At 43.7% G+C, this 17095-nt stretch overlaps 1 protein-coding gene across 9 annotated transcripts in view; it reads right to left on the reverse strand.

Moving 5' to 3' along the window:
• The window catches only part of PRICKLE2 (prickle planar cell polarity protein 2), a 314648-nt gene that overhangs the window by 105682 nt on the left and 191871 nt on the right, over positions 1-17095 (reverse strand). Inside the window, exon 1 of one of the 9 annotated variants that reach the window (XM_002923067.4) lies at positions 4476-4764. The exons of 7 other annotated variants lie outside the window; for them this stretch is intronic. The gene's annotated coding sequence lies outside the window, so the exon portion shown is untranslated. Of the gene's footprint in view, positions 1-4471; positions 4765-17095 lie in introns of those variants that run through there. One more of the 9 variants, XM_019803603.2, reaches the window with a different exon arrangement.

Below are 17095 nucleotides of genomic sequence, written 5' to 3' on the forward strand. Positions count from 1 at the left end.
TACAAGTCAGCCATCTATCATGAGGCATGCAGAGTGCCAGACTGCCAAAGGTACCAACCTGGGTTCCATCTCTGTGCCATATTCCAAGTAGTAAATGATGCCTGTGATCCCTCCAGAGCCTCAGGATGGTTTATATATGGCAGCTCAAATGCTAGGACCAGGAAGAAGGGGGATATAGGAAATCACATTCTTCCTTCCTCCTCCAGGTTCACTCTGCTGTTCTGAGGCCCTGCCACTTGGGTTAACACTTTCCCATTCGAGGCCAGCCCTGACTTCCTTGAGGTCCCCGCTTCCAACCAGGGATGATTCTGGATTCTGTGCCCCTTTTAGTGTCGTATCTCCTCTTCTATGTCAGTGCTCAGAAAATTTGAGTCTTTGGTTCAGCCAACCTGATTTTTCCAGACTTTATGGCCAAACATGTATTGGAAGTTTATCATCTACACCCACCAAGGAAAGGCAGGTTCATATCATACTTGAAAACGTGCTCTTTTTAATTAATGCATTTTTCAAAATGGTCCATGGTGCTCTGGTGGAAAACGCACACTGTGTTTAGCCACCAGTAAGGTCTGAGGATTTAAAATGGCTGCGCTATGAATTCTGTAGGACAGATGGGGAGAGGAATTTCTAGCTGAAGGAGAACAGAGGCTCCAGTCTTTGAGCTGCAACTTTACCCACAGGGAACCTTCAGCTTTACGCTTTCATGGTGGATTGGAGATTGCTCTGATATTCTCCCAGCTGCTTCCGCATTCTGGCTCCCTCCTCCCCTCCTCCTAACTCCTCGATCTAGCCCCCCACCACCGCCCCCCTTTCTCTTTCCTTGCTTTCTCCCTCTGCCTTGTCCCCAGGGAAATAACAAAACGAGCAAGCCTCCGGGCTTCAGACTCCAAACAAAAGAGCTGCTCAAACAACAGGCCAAAGGAAAAAGGAAACCTAGTCTCCAAACTCAACTGGCCAAGCCCCCAGTGAGATTTCGGAGGACTTAGGTTGCTGGAAACTAAGTGTGATCTTATCCAACATTTTCTTTCCTGCATCATCCAAACATGCATGCGTGTGCGCACACACACACGGACAAGGTATAGAAACAAGAACGTGTCATTAAAAACCTTTACAGGTTGGGACCAGAGCAAAGTGGCAAGTGTCAGTCACGAACATCAATGAGGGACCCAGATTTTCCCAGTGCCTAGCCCCAAAGCTTCTCAGGTTGCCACAGTTCACGGTCACCAGCAATTACCTGATTTGTAAGTACAAAGTCAGGGAGAGAGGGAAGAGAGAATGCTTTTCATGGGCCTTCAGACACAAAAGAAAAGTCCTCGGCCAAAGGAAAGCCACAGTCCTGTCTGAGGGACAGAACATTTTCACTGGGATATGTCTGAAAACAACAGAGACGAAAGAGGACCATGTCTTGAGGCTTCTGAAGACAGACACTGCTGCTAATTCAGGGCTGGCAGTGCGGTGTGGTGGTTAAAAGCTCTGTTCCAACTCCGAGCCTTTGGAACCGTTGTATAGCAGAAGCAACAGTCTGCTAGGTCCCAAGCTTCATTACCAGGGTGTCATTTAAGGTAAGCGCTTATCCCTCTGTGGCCTTCATTCCCCCGTCAAATGAGTATTTAAACTCCTACCTCCTGTTGTGCATAGGTTGGGCCTAAATGGGAAATATGAACGTTAACGGCACCAGAAAGAAAGAAAGAAAGTTCCACACCCAGGAGGTACCAAGAATCCATCAAGGACATCACAGCCACCATTTCACAGCCATGCTATGCATCCAGGGGAACTGATTTCCAATTTTCACATGAGGAAACCAAAGTTCAGAGAGGTTAGGCAACTCTCCCAAGATCACATACACCAGCAGGGAGAGTGGAGGCGGGCTGATGTCAAGGCAGAAATACAATTTTCTATGCAAAACACAACTTTACTGCAAACCCACAGAAACCAAGAATGACCAACTCCCAATTCTGAGTCTCCTGAGAAAAAATTTTCTGCAAGACTCCTCTGGTCACTTTTCATTTGTCCTTCAAACCCCTACGTCGGAGCTCCACTTCACCTAAATTTCAAAGAAAGATGTCGAGAAGAAAGGGAGAAAGAGCTGTCAAACTGAGTGACTAACGTACACTCAACTGGCATGAGCCGTGCAGTCACAAGTCTGGAAAAGACCTATCATGTCAGTGGAGACCAAACACTGCCTCTTCCTTTCTCCACAGCGCGTCTCCACACTGGAGTCACCCACACCGCGACATATATGCAGCCCTGGGACTTCTGGGGACCCAACCAGCAGCTGAAGCCCACATCCAAAGGCCTCTCCGGATGGAGAAAAAAAAAATGCGAAGTGTCTGCACTGAGCAGAAGAAAGAAAAGGACCGCCTCTCACATGCAAAGTTGGAACTGAAGAGAAATGTGAACAGAAATCCAGAATTGCGTCAATTCCAATTTGGATCCCACAGCTTTCTGCATGTGACTCGTCAGCTGCCAAAACAGGAGAGCTTCTTTCAGCAGGCATGAGCCGCAGCTAGTGCTAAATGATTTTCGTGATACCAGCCGGTCACTCTGAGTTCTCCAAAACACAGTAGCCCTGGATGATGCATTTGATTCTGTCAACTCGATCAATAGGGTGGAAAGTTCCCTTGAGTGGGAATGGATGTGGACATTAGAGTCACTGCAGATGGCACCTTTGCCACCAGTAACACCTCCATGCAGACAAATGGACGTAAACATATTGCCTTTCCAGTAGACCGTCTTGTTTTTAGCAACAATGCTTACACGCATAGTGGTAAAAAGGAAACAAGGACAGCAATAACAACGGCTCGCATTTACTGAGCTTGTGGCCCATGGCTAGCACTGTGCTCCGTGCTTTTCATGCCATCTCATTAAATCCATGTACCTATCGCATTGCCTATAGGTCCTACTGGTCTCCCTATTACACACGCAGGGGTCAATCCTCAGAGAGGGAGCTGGCTCTAAGTGTCTTCAGTGCTGTCCGAATCTGGAGTCTGAGCCCTCGGTCAACATCATTAAATAGTGACTCACCTCTAAATTCCCTTCTCATTCTTTAGGCTTCCATAAATGTATCTTCCTTCCTACATTTCTATTTATTCCCCTACATAGCATGGGGAACCTTTACAAACCTGCCATTACAAAGGACGTGATTTTATTATTTCTGGCTTCCCCGTGACTATTTATAGGCTGAAATGCCCAGTGGAGCCAACATGTTTTAATTAAAAAAAAAAAAAAAAAAAAAGAACTTCCGAGGGGAAAGAGCATCTGATGGAAAGGCAAAACCTTTACAAGCACTCAAGGAGCCATTAAAATCCAAATTTCCAAAATATGGTAATTCTGTCAAAGTTGTGACTTACTCTGGAGCCCAGGGGGATACTCATCCTGACCCATCTGTGAAAGCCATCAGCAGCCAATAAACCTTCTGGGGAGCGGGATTAGAGCTGCCAATTCGGCCTCCAGCAAGGAGGCCGGGCTGCTTCCTTCCTTTAGTAAGTCTCAGGGAGATGGTTTAAAACAGTCTCTGGAAAGAGATGTTCAAAGCGAATTGCAGCCTTGCAAGCTGCAGCTTTGGTACACGGCAGTCCGTGCCGATACATTCACGGCACACTGGAGCCCTCCCCTGACTGTGGTCGCGGACGCATTGCCTGGAAGCAGAGCTCTCTCTGGCTGGGGAAATAATATATGTGCCTAAATTATACAAGAGCTGTGCTTGGACCTGCGGATGGCATCGCATCTGGTACAGATCACTTACCCTGGTGTGATTTGGCCCAGCCCGGCTTATTTATGGTTCATAAAAGTCCAGTCGGACCCTGGCATAGTCTAAGACCACACAACAAAGAATCATGGGATTAAAGACCTGGATTTCATCGCAAGAACTCCATGGCAGATTCGTAATGCTATGATTGGTTTTGGGGACACCAAGAGTGAGGAGCCCTAACTAGGAGCACTCCTCCAAAAACCCAAGGTAGAGAACATACGGTAGGGCAGTCGTTGTCACGAGCTCTGTCACCATTTCTAATATGAAAGCACTGGCTAAAATTAAACCTAAATTATCCGAGCACCATTTCTTTACCTGGAAGTCTCAGCGAAGTCCTCATCCCCCAGACCCTCTAATGGTTTCTGACATCCTGAGCGGAAAGGACTACTGTGCATGAACACTACCAGGTGTTTGGTCTTTAACCCTTTATGATTATTTTTTAAAGATAGCTGCACTTCTTTTACAGAACAGCTGCTTCTAAAGCACGAAGACGGCAGCGTTTCTTCAGTACTCCCTACAGCTGTGACATGTCACTTGGCAAGCGAGCTTTCTAATCAGCATAGAAAAGGTAAAAGGTGCCACAGGACCACTAAAAATGTCACTTGACGGAGATAATGGAGCTGTAATAACCTGTCCTCATGCAAAGCATTCACATCCAGCTTTCTCACCCTCCCTAGAAAAATACACAGTTGTTTAATATGTGAATTAGAACAAATTTCTTACCTACCTCCAGGGAGGATAAAATGCCCAGTTTCAGGTGGGGGAAAGCTTCCACCAGACTCTCTGAGCTTGTCAGTTGCCACAGTTCACTTTCTCCCCAGGTCTGGCTTCTAAGAAGGCAAGCAGGACCGCAGGCAGCCAAAGCATCTTCTTCTGGAAACCCTTCTCAAAATCTAGACCCTTCCCGAAGCCAGAAGCAGGCTCAAGGCGGAGCTGCCCTGCATGCACTCATAGAAAACAGCACTGCTGGATGGAGACCCTGCTGGGCACCCAACGAGCAAGGGAAAAAAAAAAAAAAGTGTGACTTCTACCCTTCCTTTGGATCCGACAGCCTCCCTGAGAACCCAGCTTCTGCAGGAAGTCACAGACCCCGGCTTCAGCGTCACCAGCTGATCCCGAGCCAGACCCTGGACGACCAGTCAGCTGGTCGCAGGGCCCAAGACACCGAACCAGGAAATGTGCAGTTTGGCCAAAAAAAAAAAAAATAATAATAATAACTGTCGTTGGAGAGGTTGGTGGTGCCGGAGAAGTCGCTGTTGCAGTGCCCGCATCCTCCGCATGCTAATGAAGCCGTGACGTCAGCAAGTCAGTCGCGGCATCTGGACGTCCCGTCCCGCTGCCCAGCACCGAGATTTATTTACATGTAAATTAGCCTCGCCTTCCAAATCAATAATCCCCAAGCCAGGGAGAGGGGGAAGAAAGCCTTCGCGGGGTGCAAAGGCCCTAGCTCTGCAACCTCCAAAGGAGTACAAAAATATCACACGTAAGAAGACAGGCTTTAAAGATATACGCCTTTTTTTTTCTTTTTCTTTTTAAAGGCTGTGCTCTTAATGTGCCGGGAATCGGATCTGGGCACAGTTATCAACCTGAGCGCCTGTTTTAGATTATATGCTGCATCAACCCAGGAGTGGAATCCAAGCTCGTTTTTCCTCCCCACCCCCCTCCCCAAACTGTGTGGAGCCTGTACTTTCTTTTCTCTCTTTAACTTTCATTTCTGCGTGTTTGCTGGCTGGAGACTATGTCATCCTTGAATTTTTGTGCACGCCGGAAATAAAACACAGGACGACTTTCCTCAGGTGCTTGGGTGATGAATTAGTCATTCCCTGACCCTAGCTCCTCCTGAGTATAAGAGATGACAAAGCATAAATCAGCCCAGGGGTATGTGAGGGCCCCTAGACCCTTAGAGAGTACTGCTTCCATTCCTCCATTCTATGGATTACAAAACTGAGGCTTTGTGTAGAGAAGGGTTTGTTTGGTTTTTTTTCCCTCCACAGTCAAACTGGGACTTCACACTGGGACTAGAACCCATATTTCCTGAATCTCAGACTGCAGTTTTGTTAAACACCTTTGGGTCTCTAATATCCCATTCACTGCTGCAATACAGGCCTATCCAAGCAATCACAAAGAAGGAACTCCACTGAGCTGGGCACTCCTGGGTTCAAATCCTTAATTTCTGCAAGTGATATGACCTGGACTAGTAACTTAATTCCTGGGGTCTTCGATTTCTTCATCTGTCCCTTCATTCAAGAAACACCTGCTGAGAACCTACTCTGTGCCATGCACTATTCTAAGGACTGGGTATGGATACAGGGTTTGTTCTCTCCTAGCTCATTCTCTAGTGCAATCAAGAAAAAGTGGTTGAATGCAACTGTAGTGAGGATTGACACAATGTCACACTCATAAATAACAGTGATTTCTGACATTTTGGATGAAGTCAGAAAAAAATCACCAAGGCCTTCTTTCCACTAGGATGGTCATTATTTCTATCCTCTATTTTCATAGTCACCTCTTCTTATTGTTTAAAATCAAGTGTAATTTCAGTGCTGCCTATGCAGTATGCTGGGCCAGGAGAGAGGCCAGCGCAAGCCAACATTCTTACCCCTGTGCTTGCGATGAGGAAGTGCTGTGGGTTCCTCAGGTGGAGGCTGAGGGATGGGCTGGGGAAGCGGGGAAAGAGGTGTATTCCATCATGCACAGAGGCGTCCCCCAGGACAAAGCAGCCAGCACGGCTCCCTGCCCGCACTCCCCCCGCCTGGAGAACCCACTCTGATGAGCTCTGCCCTTCCAGCTGGAGTTCCTGAAGCTTCAAATGAATTTCTTTGTTAGATGTGGGAAGTTAAATTATGTCTTTTGTTATAGGTAATTGTATTAATAATGCCCTATAACTTCTTTCAGAATGCTTCTCTTCGGTTCAGAGAAGACCTTTCATGGTGAAAATCACGGGACCTGGTCTAACTTGGCACTAACAGAAACAGAATACGAACGAATGAGTAACACTCCGCTTTAGGTGCCCATCACGCAGAGCTCAGAACATGTCGGGAAGGGGATGGTCCCCCTCGACCTCAATATCCTTCCAGGAGGAGATGAGCAAATGCAACAGTTGGGGCCACCAATGGCAAGGAGGCATCCTACGCTGGTGTGGCCATGGAGAAGTCGCTTGGACTTTCTATGCCCCTGTCCTAGTTTCTTCCCCTGAAGATGGGCCCACTACTCTCTGACAGACTTATGATCATATGAGAATTATCAGAAGCATTCACAAGTGATTAACAGTGCAGCAATGAAGAGGAAAGCTGGCCCAGGACTACCAACTTCACAAGAGTTAACAACAGAACACGGGGTCTGGAAAGGATGGCCTGGGGACGGACCCTGGCTCTGACATTTGCTAACTGTATGATATGGGGCCAGAGGTTTTCATCTATAACAGGAGGGACGAAAACAATGCCTACCTTTGCAGGGCTGTTTAGAGAATCGAATGATCCTCTGCGTGAAGCATTGAGCACTGAGCCTAGCACACAGCAAATGTTCAGTACATGTGAGCTCTTGGTAGTGGACGTAATGATGCCTTCACCGTTCACTTTGGCACTGATTAGTTAACTGACTAGACAAAGTTCAAAAGACGGGAGGAGGTGGGTCAATGGAGATGGCAAAATCATCCCCACTTCCAGGGTATAACTCAAAATTCCACCTAAGACGGGCAAGCTGCTGACACGCCCTTCACATGAAATGGATATCTGCAAGGGCTACGAAACTAGGGAAGAAAGCAGTAAAAATGACCAAGAGGCACCAGCGGCCTCTCTCTCTGAAGCTGCACAAGAGGGCAAGACATCTAGATTTCTGGAAAGCATGGACACTTCATTCATTCACGTATCCCTTCACTCATTAAATGAGCTCCTACTACTTGCACTCTGTTAGGCCTTAGGGACATCATGGTGACCAAGACAGACACGAGTCCTGCCTTAAAAAGAGCTTAGAAATGAGAGGGGAAGACAATTAAGCAAGCAATTAGAGCGAGTGTGATGCATGTCAGGATACGGCGCGTGCAGGGTTCTCGAAGTTCTAACCGCAGTCAGGAGGGGGATGGTGCAAAAGCACGTTGCTGAGGTCCTTGTGACAGCATGTGCTCTGTGAGCACAGCTTAGTGATGGGGACTCTGGAGATCTATGCATCATCCTTGTACAGATTATTGAAATAATAAAGCTCACAGATCAGTAATGCCTCATGACAAGTATTTTCATCCTGGACACCATCCTACTCAGGATTTTTCAAAAATATACTGTTAGGTATTAGACAAGGTGAGATCCCAACTGCTTGGAAATTTCAGAGACCTGGTAAATGGGGACAAACCTCACACTGTTTTTTTTTACAAAAACAGAGTGAAGTTCCACAGTTATGACAGCAAACTTCTTGGCAGGGGGTGGCAGGGAGAACAGGGAATACATATGAGACAATCAAGTATTTATTGGGGATCTGTGAAATTCAGGACACTCTCATTGAGACAAGGACACAACTGCTGACCTTCAGAACTTACTACTTAGACAAAAAATAAGATAGTCGCATAAGTGGCCAGAACTGTATACAACGTACGGGAAGAGAGATGTGGAAGACTAGATTCATCGTGGCTGAGGTGATCAGAAATCAGGAAAAGTATGATTTGAGAAGGCCCCAAATCACCTTTTTGGGTGTGGGGAATGAGAAAACAATTTTATAGGGGGGGAAGGCCTTACCCAGCATGACACGATATCCAGAAGCCATAAATGAAAAGTCTGCTATGACTGCCAAGGTCAAACGTGAGCTGCTAGAGAAGGTGTTGCCGGCAGGAAGAAAAGTGTTAGCACCCCTGCAGAATTAAAGACTTGTGACTTCAAGGGCACAAGGCAGTGGAGCAACACTGATGGGACACTGGCAGGGNTGGGGGCGGGGGGGGGGGGGGGGGGGGGGGAGCTGACAAAGAGGGTGCTCCTGACACTAAGGAAAATCAAATCAGCTTTACATTCTCGCTAGCGTCCATCAAAATCCTGTTAGAGGAGTACTGGGAAGGGTCAGTGAATCACTGCTGGTTGGCTCACAGAAGAGACAGGGAAAATGACAGGGGGACTGTGGCCCCCAAGAGGAAGGGCTCTGTGGAGGACAGTCCTAAAGAACAGCTTTTTATCTCCATTTCCGGAGGTGTAAAATAAGACGGAATGGATTTGAAATGAACTAAAGAGGGATTTCACTCCAACTCAAGGAAGACTTTTGCATCCTGAGATGGTAAGAACTGGCATTGGTTATTCAGAGCAATGGCAGGGACTTGGTCTCAGGAACACTTTAAAAAGAGAAAGATGGGGCACCTGGTGGTGCAGGAGGGTTACGCATCTGACTGTTGATTTTGGCTCAGGTCATGATCTCGGGGTTGTGAGATCGAGCCCCGTGTCAGGCTCCGTGCTGGGCATGGAGCCTGCTTGGGATTCTCTCTCTCCCTCTGCCCCTCTCCCCNTCCCAAAAAAAAAAAAAAAAAAAAAAAAGACAGAGAGAGAGAGAGAGAGAGAGAGAGAGAGAGAGAAAGAAAGCACCAGTCCTAGCTAATTTAGATTAGTGCCCCCTGGCCCAGACACTGTGAAATCCTAATTACTATAAGGGATATTACCAAAGTTTCAAAGCATGTATCTAACAAAGGTTGAAAGTTCATTTAAGTTTATTTTATTAAAAAAGAAGTATGTGTATATAGAATATACATATTATATACGTACTTAGAGTTTATAATTTAATGATTATAATTTATCATTACATAGATAGTATGGATAATGTATAGTCTACATACGCTATATATATATTATATAATTTCAAAGAATATTCTTCAAAACTTTATATATATGTATATATATGTGTGTGTGCACATATATATGTGCATAGTTTTATATAGTTTTGAATGATCCTCAAATTTCAAAATCCAGTAAATTTTTTTAAAACAGGGCATAGGAGGCTGATAAAGAATTGTTTTACTAGCCGGGATCGGCTGGACTCCGATGCAGTAACAAACAATTGTAATCTCAGTGGTTTAACAACAAGTGTCGATTTCCCGTTCACGCAAAGTTGGCTGGAGGTGCAGAGGCTCTGCAGGCAGTGACTCAGGATCCAGTCAGCTTCCTTCTTGTGCTTCCGAGGTCTCAACACCTAATCTCTGGAGGTTGTTTTAGGTGCTTTAGCCTGGGGGCCAATGACTTCACTTCTAGTGATCCAACTTGTCACATGACCTCACCCAACTGCAAGGGGGCTGGGAAGTACAAGCCCAGGAGGGAGAGGAAAGAAGAGATCCTGGGGAACCCTGATAACTTGCCACAGCTGTCAATTTTTATTTTTGCCATGTAAATCCATTAGCACAATATGCTCAAACCATAATGTCTTAAAACAAAGGGATGTTGAACATCAAAAAATGATGACAGTTCTAAAAGAATGCTAGAGATCAAGGATATATCTGCTTTGCTCCAAAAAGAAAAACAACAACAAAAAAATCCAAATTCTAGATTTGTAATAACTCTCAAGCAACAGCAGCCAACCCACATAACCAAACTTATGAGGTTTCTGTAGTGCAGGTTAAGATACATGTGGGGCTCACAAGTGCAGGTAAAGACAAATAAGGCACCCACAAAAGTGGGGCTGCCTTCATGAAAAAGAAACGCTCCAAGGAGATTCCCCTCAAAAGTTTCTAACCACTTTTCCAATTAGGACTTACGATAAAACATCTGTCTCCTGCAACAGAAAGACCTGAATTCCAGTTTGGCTCTCTAACCTCCTACCTACGTGACTTGGCAAGAACAGCCACTCATCTTTTCTAAGCCTCAGTTTCCGCATCTATAAAATGGAGAGAGACATCTATCTGCCAGGAGTGCCAATACGATGAGCTGAGCTGAAGTATATAAAGTAGTTTGAAGAGTGCCTAGCATAGAGTTAGTGTGAATATTACTCCCGACTTGGTTTGCAGACAAGGGAGCAAGAATGAGAGGTGCAAACATAAGTTATAAAATTGTTCATGACAGACATAAGGAGTGACCCATCCCGAGCACCCCTTCTTTCTTGCCTATTTAAGACTCCATATCATAAATGTTTCTCAGACCATGGACACATTCCTAAATCTTATGAAAGATAATCTGGCACACTTTAAATCCAAACAAAAAAGGCCTTCCTTTCTCTTTTCCGCCATTTTAGGAATGTGCCTCATCTCAGACATTTTAATTATTCTTGATCCCGTTAATCTAATGCACAAAATTCTACCACAGCCTCTTATCCTTTTTTAATTACATTAATTAAAAGGAGAAATGTGGACAGGCTAGCATGGGCAAATCAAAATGAAAGACTGTTACAGATTTTCCTCCCTCCCCCAAAAAAGACTAGAAACTGCATCAATGACTTAAGCGTGCTTACCACTGCACATTTCCACAAAAATATTGTTAAATTGACATGATGTGCTAGAAAACACCGCTTTTGTTTTAGAAAAAGAAGGCTGTACTTCATTACAGCAGCTTTTTGGAAGTAGTCACTTTCATTAAACAGCTGAGTAGAAACCTGAATTTTCTCTGTATAAAGGACGAGAAGAATGAGCAAGAGATGCACAGGGATGCTCCGGTTTTCCAGCTTTTCCTAAATGCGGGCACTAGATCTCCACACGCTTCTCTTGGGAGAGAATGCCGGCAAAATGGAAGATACCCCAGAAAAAAAGCTGAAAAACTCTCTGCCTCAGAAAACATCCAACTTGCTGCAAAGACCTGTCTTGGGAAAATTATCTTGGAAGATAAAGTGTCACAGATGTACGAAATGACATATTGTTTTTCTCAAGGAATGGGAAGGACTTACATGTTTTATACGCTTTATCTCGTTTAGTCCTCCCCATCATCTCAAACTGTAGCCGTTACTATCTACTACTGTATACATGAGGACAGTGAGTTTCAAAGAGGATCAAGAATGGCACCAGGACCCACAGCTGAGATCGGGTTCTGGGTTTGAGGACAAAGCCTGTATTTCTTCCTTGAGTTCAGAGGTTCTCAAACATCCTCTCAAAAACCAGGTGTGTCCTAATCAGGGGATGTGCTATGTTGGAAATCATTTATTACTAAAAACAAAAGTATGGAAGGCTCCCTGGCCCTCCAGATTAGATCAATTCTAATTATTCTCCTCCCCCTCCTCCCCTCCCCCTCTTCCCTCCTCCTCCTTCTTCTTCTTCTTTTTTTTTTTTTTAAGTAGGCTCCATGTTGGCGTGGAGCCCAATGTGGGGCTTGGACTCATGACCCTGAGATCAAGACTGGAGCCAAAATCAAGAGTCAGATGCTTAACTGACTGAGCCACCCAGGTGCCCCTAGATCAATTCTTTTGTAGAAAACTCATAGTATTGCTTTCTTAGGTAACTCCTTTTCTTTAGAACTCTTGTTGTGTTTCATAGATCGGCATCCATGGTGAGTGACTACGATCCACCCTTGGCTAATGTTAATGAACCACCTGATAGACCTCTCTCTCTAAAGGGACCGCATGCTCTCTGAGGGCAGGGACTATGTCTTTTTTGGCATGCTGTTCTGTTCCAAGCATCTAGCACAGTGCCTGGTAACCTGACAGCTCATGAATATTTGTTAAATGAATAAAAAGTCCAACAATAATTTTCTTGTCTGGAAATTAGCGGGAATTCAGGAATCTTCCCGTAAGAACATTTCTCTGCTCACTTGCGCACCAACATGATTTTGTTAGTGGGGAAGGAAAGGGCGGATTTACCCTCTCTGAAGCACTTTCTTAGCTTCACTTCCACGATGTCACCTTCTCCTGGTTTCCCTTCTATCTTGTGGCTGTACTTCCTCAGTTTCTTCTACTGGCTCCTCCTATCTTCCCAACAGCTAACCACTGGCGTAACCCGTGGCTCAGTCCTCCGAGCCCTGCTCTTCTCTATCTGCATGCACTTCCCTGATCTGGTGTGGGGTCCCCAATTCCACTTCAGACCAGACTTTTCTCAAACTCGAGGCTTACAAATCTACCCGCATTGACATCTGGACATCTGAAGACTTCTCAAATTTAAGAAGAGTTCAGTTCTTCATACCCTGCCCTCCGCCCCCCCGCCCAGATCTGCTCTGCCAGCAGGATTCACTCTCTCAGTTAAAGGTAACTCCATCTTTCCAATGGTTGAGAACAACACTTTTAAGTTATCCTTCACTCATTTCCTCCTCTTGCCCTGGTTTCTAACCCAAGAGCTGGCAAACCACATCCCATTGGCCAAATCCACTGTTTCACATTTTTGCAAATACAGTTTTAATGGAATGCAAGGATACTTATTCATTTATGCATGTCTATGGCCACATCCAGTTTCAACAGCAAAGTTGAATAGTTCCAACAGAGACTGTATGACCTGAAAAGCCTAACATATTTACACTCTGACCCCTTTTACTGAACATTTTATAATCCTTGACTCATCCTGTTGATTCTACCTTCAAAGCACCTGCAGAACGGAACACATTCCCATCATCCCTACTCTTCTCTCCCTGCTCCAAGCCATGTCATCTCCTTTCTGAATGGAGATGCAAGCCACTAGCAGCTCTTGCCTCTATCAGGCCCTCCTTCAGTCTATTCACAAAACTGCAACTATAGTGATTCTCTGAAAATAAACAGTGTGTCACGCTTCTACTCAAAATGCACCAATGCTGCTTATCTCAGAGGAAAGCCCTTGAGTTTAAGGCCCCTTGACTTCTCTGATACCATCTCCAGCTACTCTCTGCCTTGCTGTCACATGGACAATAGTCCTCACACACACCAGGCCCATCTTCTAGGTCTTTGCATTGGCTCTTCCCTCTGTCTGAAAGGTTCCTTCTGTAGATAGTAGCACGGCTCACGCTCTCACCTTTTTTAGTCTTAAAAATGTCACCGCAGTGAAGCCTCACTATCCTAGCCCAGATTGTCTTCCCTCCCACCTTGCTAATACTGCCAAACCTTTACCCTACTTTTTTTCCCTTAGCATTTGGCACTCTTTAAAACACGTTTTAGTGAAATACAATTTACATATCATACAGTTCACCCATTTAAAGTGTATAATTCGATAGATTTCAGTATACTCATAGACTTACGCAACCACGATCACAATCTAATTTTAAAACACTTTCACCAACTCTTCATGCCTTAGCCAGGAATAATCACTCCCCATTTGTCCCACTATTCCAGCCCCAAGCAGTCATTGATTTATTCTCAATTGATTTGCCTATCCTGAGCATTTCATATAAATAGATCATATAATATGTGAACTTTGGTATTTTGTTTCTTTCACTTAGTGTAATATTTTCAAGGTTCACCATTCCATGTTGTAGCTTGTACCAGAGCTTAATTTTTTTTTTTTACTGTTGAATAATATGCCATTGTACAGTTAAACATTTATACGTTTTATTCACTACTTCATCAACTGATGGGTGTTTGGGTTGTTTCCACTTTTTGACTATTATCAATGATGCTATCAGGAGCATTTGTGTACAGTTTTTTTGAGGATGTATGTTTTACTTTTCTTGGGTATATATCGAGGAATAGAATTGCTGGAACATAGGGTAATTCTATGTAATATTTAGAGGGAGTACCAATCTCTTTGCCAAGACTTAAGAATCAGCGGTTAATCCTATGAGGGTTCCCTTCTTTGTGATAAGTTGTTTCCCCTGCTGCTTTCAAGATTTTCTCTTTGTCTTTCCATATTCTGACTGTGATGTGTCTCAAGGTACTGAGTGTAGATCTTTTTAAATTTACCTAATTGGGTTGCATTAGCTTCTTGGATGTAGAGACTAATATTTTTTTCATCAAATTTGGAAGTTTTCCACTATTATTTCTTCAAGTGTTGTTTTTTCTGCTCTTTTTTGTCTCTTTAGCTAATCCCAGTATACATATATTGGTGTGCACAATGCTATCCCATGTTTCTCAAACACTCATTCAGTAAATCAAACCATCACACTGTGCACCTTAAACTTTATATAGTGATATATGTCAATTATTTCTCAATAAAACTGGAAAAAAATTATTTTTAAAAAGTTCCGTTCATTTTTCTTTTTTCTCTTTATTCCTCAGATTGCATCAACTTTACTGATCTGCCTTCAAGTTTTTGGTTTCTTTNAGTTTTCCACTATTATTTCTTCAAGTGTTGTTTTTTCTGCTCTTTTTTGTCTCTTTAGCTAATCCCAGTATACATATATTGGTGTGCACAATGCTATCCCATGTTTCTCAAACACTCATTCAGTAAATCAAACCATCACACTGTGCACCTTAAACTTTATATAGTGATATATGTCAATTATTTCTCAATAAAACTGGAAAAAAATTATTTTTAAAAAGTTCCGTTCATTTTTCTTTTTTCTCTTTATTCCTCAGATTGCATCAACTTTACTGATCTGCCTTCAAGTTTTTGGTCTCTTTCTTCCTCCAGATTAAATCTGCTGTTGGGCCTCTCTAGCAAATTTTTCATTTCAATTATACTTTTCAACTCCAAAATTTCCCTTTTTTAAAATAATTATTTTTTAAAAATCATTTCTCTTCATTGATATTCTCTATTTGATGATGGATTGTCCTGTTTTCCTTTAATTCTCTAGACATTGTTCCCTATAGTTCTTTGCACATATTTATAATCGCTGCTTTAAAGTCTTTGTCTGATAAATGTGACATTTCGACACCTTCATAGGCAGTTTCTTTTGCTTACTTTTTCCCTGTGTATGGGCCAGACTTTTCTGTTTCTTTGAATGACTCATGGTATTTTTTTGAAAATGGAACGTTTTAGATAACATATTACAGCAATTCCGGATACTAACCCCCTCCCTCCCTTTTCTGGAGCTTGTTGTTATTGTTGCTTATTTGTTTAGTGACTGGCTAGACAAGCTGGGTGAAGTCTCTTTCTTCTGCAGGGTGCAGCCTCTGATGTTGCTACTCAGAGGGCATGAGTACTGGCTCCCTGAGCACCTGGCTGATTTATATTTATTGGTATCACACCTAGCTGTTAGTCTCCACTAGTTGCTAGCTGATTGTTCTACTGTTTTTGACAATACCTTGGGGCACAAATTGTTCCACAGTTTGATCTAAGGTGGTGCTTCTTTGCAGGGGCAGGGTGTTGTCAATCTCTGAAGTGCCCCTCCCAGGGTGAAATCACAGCACTAGACTGAGAGCTAGATGGAGAAGGAAACCCATGTTCTTGGCTGCACGCTCCCAGAGTACAGTATCCATCACACTGATTTGTGATGTGGATACGGGGCAGCAGGAGATGTGAGGGTCATGGCTCACATGCCATAAGCTCACTCTTCTTACCAAGACTTAGTAGCTTTTTTTGAATAGGTATTTCTGCATTTGCTACATACCCTTGGGACAATTTTCAGAAACCCTAAATAGTTGTTTTAAAAAAAATAATTTTCACAATCAAATGATTATTTCCCTGGTTAAAGGGTCTGCTTTGCTCCTCACACTCTCATTTTAGAAGTCGATGCACAGGACTTAGTACTCTTAAATCACTATATATTTTACTTGCTTATGTTGCTATATGTTCTATCTCCCTATGGAGGCCTGAAAAGTAAGCTCTAAGGGATGGTAGGCAGGATTTTTATTTCATTGAGCACTCTGTCCTTGAAACCTGGAACAGTGCCTAGCACACAGTAGGCCCTTTAAAAATATGGTTGAATAAAGTGCCCGTGACCCATGGCCTATGCTATGTATGCCGTGGCCAATCGTAAACCACCACAGCTGATGATCCGTTTATGGCTGTGACAATTATTAATAACTGCAGTCCTTTATGTCCATAGAACATTTTTTTGCAATTCTCTTGGAAGCTGATCACAACCCTGGGAAACTGTCACACCTGTGAATGTCATCAGGCAGGTGACTGATGGAGAGAAAAGAATGAGAAGTGCAGCTCTGGTACACATATTGCTCAACCCACCGTGCTGGATTCTGCCTGTTCCTTTTAATCTTAAATCTTCTTAGCATCTATAAATAGCTATGAATAGAATCTAATTAATCTTGGTTAAAAGAGAGTCCTGCTACAATGAAACTAGCCTGGAATTGGAAAAGAAATCTGTGTTTGATTCTGGGCTCCAGCTCTTGCTATCTGTGTGACACTGGGCAAGTTGCTTAATCTCTCTGTTCTTCAGAAGTCTTCTCTGAAAAATGTGAGTAATGGTGATAACTGTAATACCTCTTGCTGTATGAGTCCAAATCATCTTCACAAAGCACTCTGCACAGTACGAGACGCAGCAAGCAAGATCACTCAGTAAGCGTTAGACACTATTATTATTATCTGTTAAACTGTCATCATAGACCTGCCATTTATTGCATGGGGATGATATGCACATCCAATGGGAAACTGGCTCTGCAGACAGATTGTTCATG

Source organism: Ailuropoda melanoleuca, chromosome 4 (assembly GCF_002007445.2).
Source record: "Ailuropoda melanoleuca isolate Jingjing chromosome 4, ASM200744v2, whole genome shotgun sequence".
Lineage (NCBI taxonomy): Eukaryota > Metazoa > Chordata > Mammalia > Carnivora > Ursidae > Ailuropoda > Ailuropoda melanoleuca.